The sequence below is a fragment of the Arachis duranensis genome, chromosome 10 (assembly GCF_000817695.3).
Source record: "Arachis duranensis cultivar V14167 chromosome 10, aradu.V14167.gnm2.J7QH, whole genome shotgun sequence".
Lineage (NCBI taxonomy): Eukaryota > Viridiplantae > Streptophyta > Magnoliopsida > Fabales > Fabaceae > Arachis > Arachis duranensis.
This window is the reverse complement of record NC_029781.3, coordinates 98722697-98728396: the sequence shown is the minus strand read 5'-3', so window position 1 is coordinate 98728396 and position 5700 is coordinate 98722697.

The following is a 5700-nucleotide window of genomic DNA, read 5'->3' as shown; positions in this document are numbered from 1 at the left end:
TGAAATAATTTGTTACTGGAAATGATTTGAGTGACTGAGAGGTGTTTGGTTTGATAGTTGGGACCCTTGAAGGGTGGCAGAAATTTGAGTCTTAGAGGAGATATTGCCAAAATTTCTTTAAGAATTGGAGTTTGATTTGAGGTGGTATTTTAAAAAGAAAGAGATTATTATGTGGCTTGTGTATTTGAGACTATTTGTTGACCCTCTGTCCCAAAATGTGACCGGGCACTTTAACTCCCCGGATTCCCCCATGGGCATGCATATATATATATATATTGAATATTATATTTGAGTTTGGGGTTCGTCTCCATGGAATACTATATTATTGAGCTTGGAGTTTAACTCCATGGAATACTATATTATTGAGCTTGGAGTTTAACTCCATGGAATACTATATTATTGAGCTTGGAGTATGACTTCATGGAATATTATATTTGAGCTTGGAGTTTAACTCAATGGAATATTATTGAGCTTGGGGATGCGCGCACAGAGGGACTGTTCAATGGTTAACTACCAGGACTTGTCGGGTTGGCTGTATAACCGACAGATGAGACTCATCAGCCATAGGACAGGCATACATCATATGCATTTGTTTGTTTGCTTGAGTGTGCATTGTTTTGGTTTGCTTAATTATTTAATTCTGCTTATCCGCTACTTGTTCTACTTGTTGTAAATGCTTCTCTACCCTGTGCTTTTCTTGCATGAACTATATGTGTATGTTTTCTGAGAAATCCTTCTTGGCAAATGTGTAAGGAGAGAGGATTGTTCCACCAATGATTCGGAGGATTAGAGGAGACAGAACGTGAATTATTAGGTTAAAGTTAGATTCAGAATTAGAATACCTTAGACAACTTACCTAATTTCTGGTTTAGTTGAATTCTTAAGCTGAAATCTAAGTGTCGAAGTTCTAGGAATGCCTCTGGCTTTCTCGAGACCTTTTATATTAACTATGCGGGCACCTTTACCATACTGAGAACCTCCGGTTCTCATCCCATACTATGTTGTTGTTTTTCAGATGCAAGTCGAGAGACACCCCGTTGAGCGTCTGGATATCCTCCTTTCAAGCGAAGAACTACCTTTTAGACTGTCATATCTTTATTTTGGGCTATGTATACATGTTTATAGAATCTCCACATGTACATTTTTTGTTTTGTCCCTCCTAGAGGTCGACTTGGAGATACAGGGGTTTATTTTGTGGTTTGAGTTTTATTTTGGGTTGTATATATACTATGTATATATATGTTTTCAGCTTCTTTTTGATTTTTTTCCTGTCCGTTTTACAAATGTCCATGCGAGTGTGACACAATTTTCTGTTTATCGTTTTTTATTAGCTTATTCTTCAAGGCTCGTAGATATGATTTCATTCAACTATATCTATGTACATATCCTTTTCTTTTAGAGGTTGTAATACCTTGCCACCTCTGCTTTACGACTTAAGCGTAAGGCTCTGTGTGGTAGGGTGTTACATGTGCTGCACGGCACATAAAATTAATCATGATGTAAAAAAAGTATTCAGGGGCAATATACACCCAAACTGTAACACAATAAACACCCAAACTGTAACCCAATATACACCAAACTCTAAACAAATATACACCCAATACTATTTCTTACGTTTTTGTAGTTCCTTCAATTTGTAGCAGATGGGTTGGTTCATATTCTGTCTCAGGTATTTCTTCAAATTCTGGCACAGTGGTTGTTTGGGACACTGGTAGACAAACTTGAATCGGAACTCTAAACAAGAAAAATGAAAGGTTTGAAAACAAAAAGGTTATAAGGTTGAAATATTCTTGAAAAACTCACATTGCAAGCCCTTCGGACGGTGTCTCTTTCCTCACAACCATCATATTCGAATTAGTCGGCTCACTGTCTGACTCTTCAACCAGAATCAACCTAAAATAAACCCAAATAAAGTCAAAAATACACCCGAACAATTCAAAAGAAAGACAGTCTTTGTTTTTTGAGAACTTACATACTTGCAGTTTTTGCTTTTTTTTCCTGCCTTTTTTTCTCGAATAAAACAATAAAGGGCTTTTTTTCTAAAAAAATATATACAGAATTAGAAGTAGAAGGTAATAAAAGAACAAAAGTAACGGTTATTTGAAAGAGAAATTACATGCTCTCTACCGATTTGTTTTTGCTACTTTGTTCTGTGTGTCCTTGAGAGGAAGGATCACACTTCCCAAGTTTACGTCCGGTATTCTAAATAGAATTCATGTTATTCAGACAAAATATCATATAGTTAAATCATGATAACAAGATTTTTATCAAATAAAGCTTCTTACGTTTCAGAGGAGACATAGTGACCTTCCGTCGATCGCAGGTCAGCTTCCTTCTCTCTGCGAAACAAGAAACAATTATTAGCAAATAAAACACACTAAAATCTGAAATATACACCCGAACAAGACATACCCCTGTGCAGCAGAATTTTTATTGTTTTTCCTTAACAATTCATCTAGATCTTCACTTCCTATTTCAGATCTATCAGTACATTCATAAAAGAACATGTTAACAAATATAATAATGATGATAGACAGTAATATAGCTTACAAAGTACTGTACCCATGATAGGATTGATCTTCTTCAGGAGATGAATGCTGAACAACAACCTTTTTCTTTTTGGATTGTGTTCTGGGTGGAAAAAACAAGTATGAATCAGAAATAAAAAATTAATTTTATCACAAAATATTATCAAAAGAAGAGCTTACTTTTTTGGTGTTCTTTGTGTCTTTTTTTTTTTGCTTCTTCACCGGTGATGATTCTTCGCTTCTATAAGTTATTAAGAGACACTTCTGTTAATACATGAAATCTTGATAATAAAGCCAAAAGAGAGGAGTAATAATTTCAGAACATTACTCATCAGTTGATTCAGATTCTACATTAGAATCTTCTTGACTATTCTTTCTTTTTTTTTGAGTCGATTCTAGAAGGCAAACAATCATTATTTAAAACATAGTAAAGATATAAAATACACCCATATGAATACACAAGATACACCCAAATGAATGCACAAGATACGCCCATCACAATAAACAAAATACACCTATTTTAATAAACAACATACACCCAACTTGATAAACAAAATACACCCAACTTGATAAAGAAAATACACCCAAGTATGGTACTTACTTTTTTCCTTTTTTACTGGGTTGTTTTCTTGGTGAACCCTCTGAGTCTTCTTGAGTCTCAGACTCAAAGGTAGAACTGTCACTATCAGTTGTTTCTGTCTCCGAAGACGATGTTGAACTTGCCTTCCTTTTTTTGTTTTTTATTTCTTTTTATTTCTTTTTTTCTCTTTTTTTATTTTCTTTCTTGTTTCAGCCATCTTTACAATCTCCTGAAATATTAGAAATTTTAGTTAGTAGCATTCAGGTAAATAAAATACACCCAACATATTATGTTCACTTACCATATTTTCCTCTATTTCCGCCCTTATTCTTTCGACTAACTGCTCCTTACTCCAGTTTGCAATCCAGGGTTTTGGAGGTCTTTCTGCCATCTTTTTGTCCTTATTTTTAGAAAGATGAAAGTAAATTATCATCAGGGCAAAGAGGCAGCCATCAATTGCCTTTTTCTTTTTCTCCTTGTAATTGGTTATGCCCTTGATGATAAAACTCAAAACATGTCCTCCCCAGTTTCGCTCTGTTATGGTGTCCATCTCAAAAATTGGGGCCAGGTGCACAGGTGAGATTTTGTTTATTGTCGTTGGTAAAAGAAATGCCATCTGTATATAGAGGATGAAAATCCTCTTGAACATTAGGCGACCCTGTTCGTTACCAACGCCAATATCCATCATCTCATCTGTAAGATTTTTGAGGGTCTTACCCTAGAATCTTCTAAAAATTTCTTTATCATCCTCAGAATAAGAAACTTTCTGAGGAAATAGATCCCTTACAAAAAGAAAAACAACATAGTATAAAAATCAGTTCAAATACACCCAAGCATAAACTTAAATACACCCAAGAATCAGTTAATATACACCTATAATTTTTAGTGAGTTACCTGATGCGTTGATGCCAAGCGCATCACCTATTGTTTTTGGACTTATTTTAAAAGAACCGTATCCGGTTTCCAGTCTGTGCTCTCCTAATTTGAAGTTGTTAGCCAACTCCCTTAATACTTGGTGATGCACCCTTAGTGGCGGGATGTGCATCAAGCCACCAAATCCCAAATCCCTCACAATCGTTTTCTTCTCCTCACTCATGTTTCTGAATTTCTCACTTAATAAATGTGTTGCACACTTAAAGTCTTTGGTTTGCTGTAAACAAAAACAAAATTATAGTCAGATATATTTCTATTATATACAACTGATTTCATCTAAGACATATATTTGTTTTTACATTTTTTTCAACTTAGTTTCTCGCTGCCATTTTTTCTGATATGAAAAATACACCCATAGATATCAGTAAGATACACCCATAGATATAAGTCAGATACAACCATAGATATCAGTAAGATACACCCATAGATATAAGTCAGATACAACCATAGATATCAGTAGGATACACCCATAGATATGATTCAGATACACCCATATATATCAGTAATATACACCCATAGTTATGATTCAGATACACCCAACAATTTATGCTATATACACCTAACGAATTACTCCATATACACACACTAAATTATGCCATATACACCCAAGTACAAGCAATATTACAAGGACAAGCAATATTTAGAATAGTTGCAACAGTTGATTATATTACACTATATCAGTTCAGAAATTTACATCCAACAAATTATACCATATACACCCAACAAATTACGCAATATATTCCTAAAAATCAGTTACGAGAAGAACTAGAACAAGAAGAACAGTAAAATCTAGAATAACTAAGAAGAACAGTAAAACCTAGAACCAAGAAGAACAGTAAAACGTAGAACAAGAAGAATATTAAAAAAGTAAAATGAGAGATAGAACAAGAACAACAGTAAAACCTAGAAGAACGTAGAAGAACAGTAAAACCTAGTTCTTCGATTTCGAAATGTGAAAAATCTACAAGATGACTAAAATAGTAACGTACCTTAAGTAATATTTCTTTGTTTTTTTTGAAAATTGTTGATGGAGAGTTCTATCTTTTGTTGATGGTTTCTGCTAATCTTCACGACGAATTCTATCTCTTCAGTGTGGAATGTTGCTCGAAGGTTGACGGTTTGTGTTTTCTTCGAAGGTGAAGTGGAAGAGTGCACCATAACGAGCGCTTTTTTGCGACGCGTAACGGTTGAGTGACGGCGTTACATTGACAGTCTATTCAATGGGAATGAGTGCGCGTGTAGTGTTATTAGGCTGGGCCAACTTGTAACGCTTGTAGAGAATTCTTGCTTGTATATGTAGCAGACCCCATAAAATTAATAGTAAAAATCACACTTTATTCTTTCAATTGTAAAAAAAATTAAGAAGATCTATTTTTCAAATGACATAATCTTTCTATACTCATCCAAGAGGTTGCGAATTTGAGTCTTTATCTTTAGTAAAAACAAAAAAAAAATTTATTTTGATAAAGATGACTGCGCGAGTTTTTATATTAGATTTATTATTAGACCATTAATTCTCACTAGTATATATAAAATGAAAGCAACGACATATTTCACGCTCGTTATTCAGAGCCGTAAGGGAAAATCGGAAGCAAAGGAAAAGAGGCGAAGAGAGGAAGAAAACAAAATTTGCTAAAAACACTTTTCCCCCTATCCTCT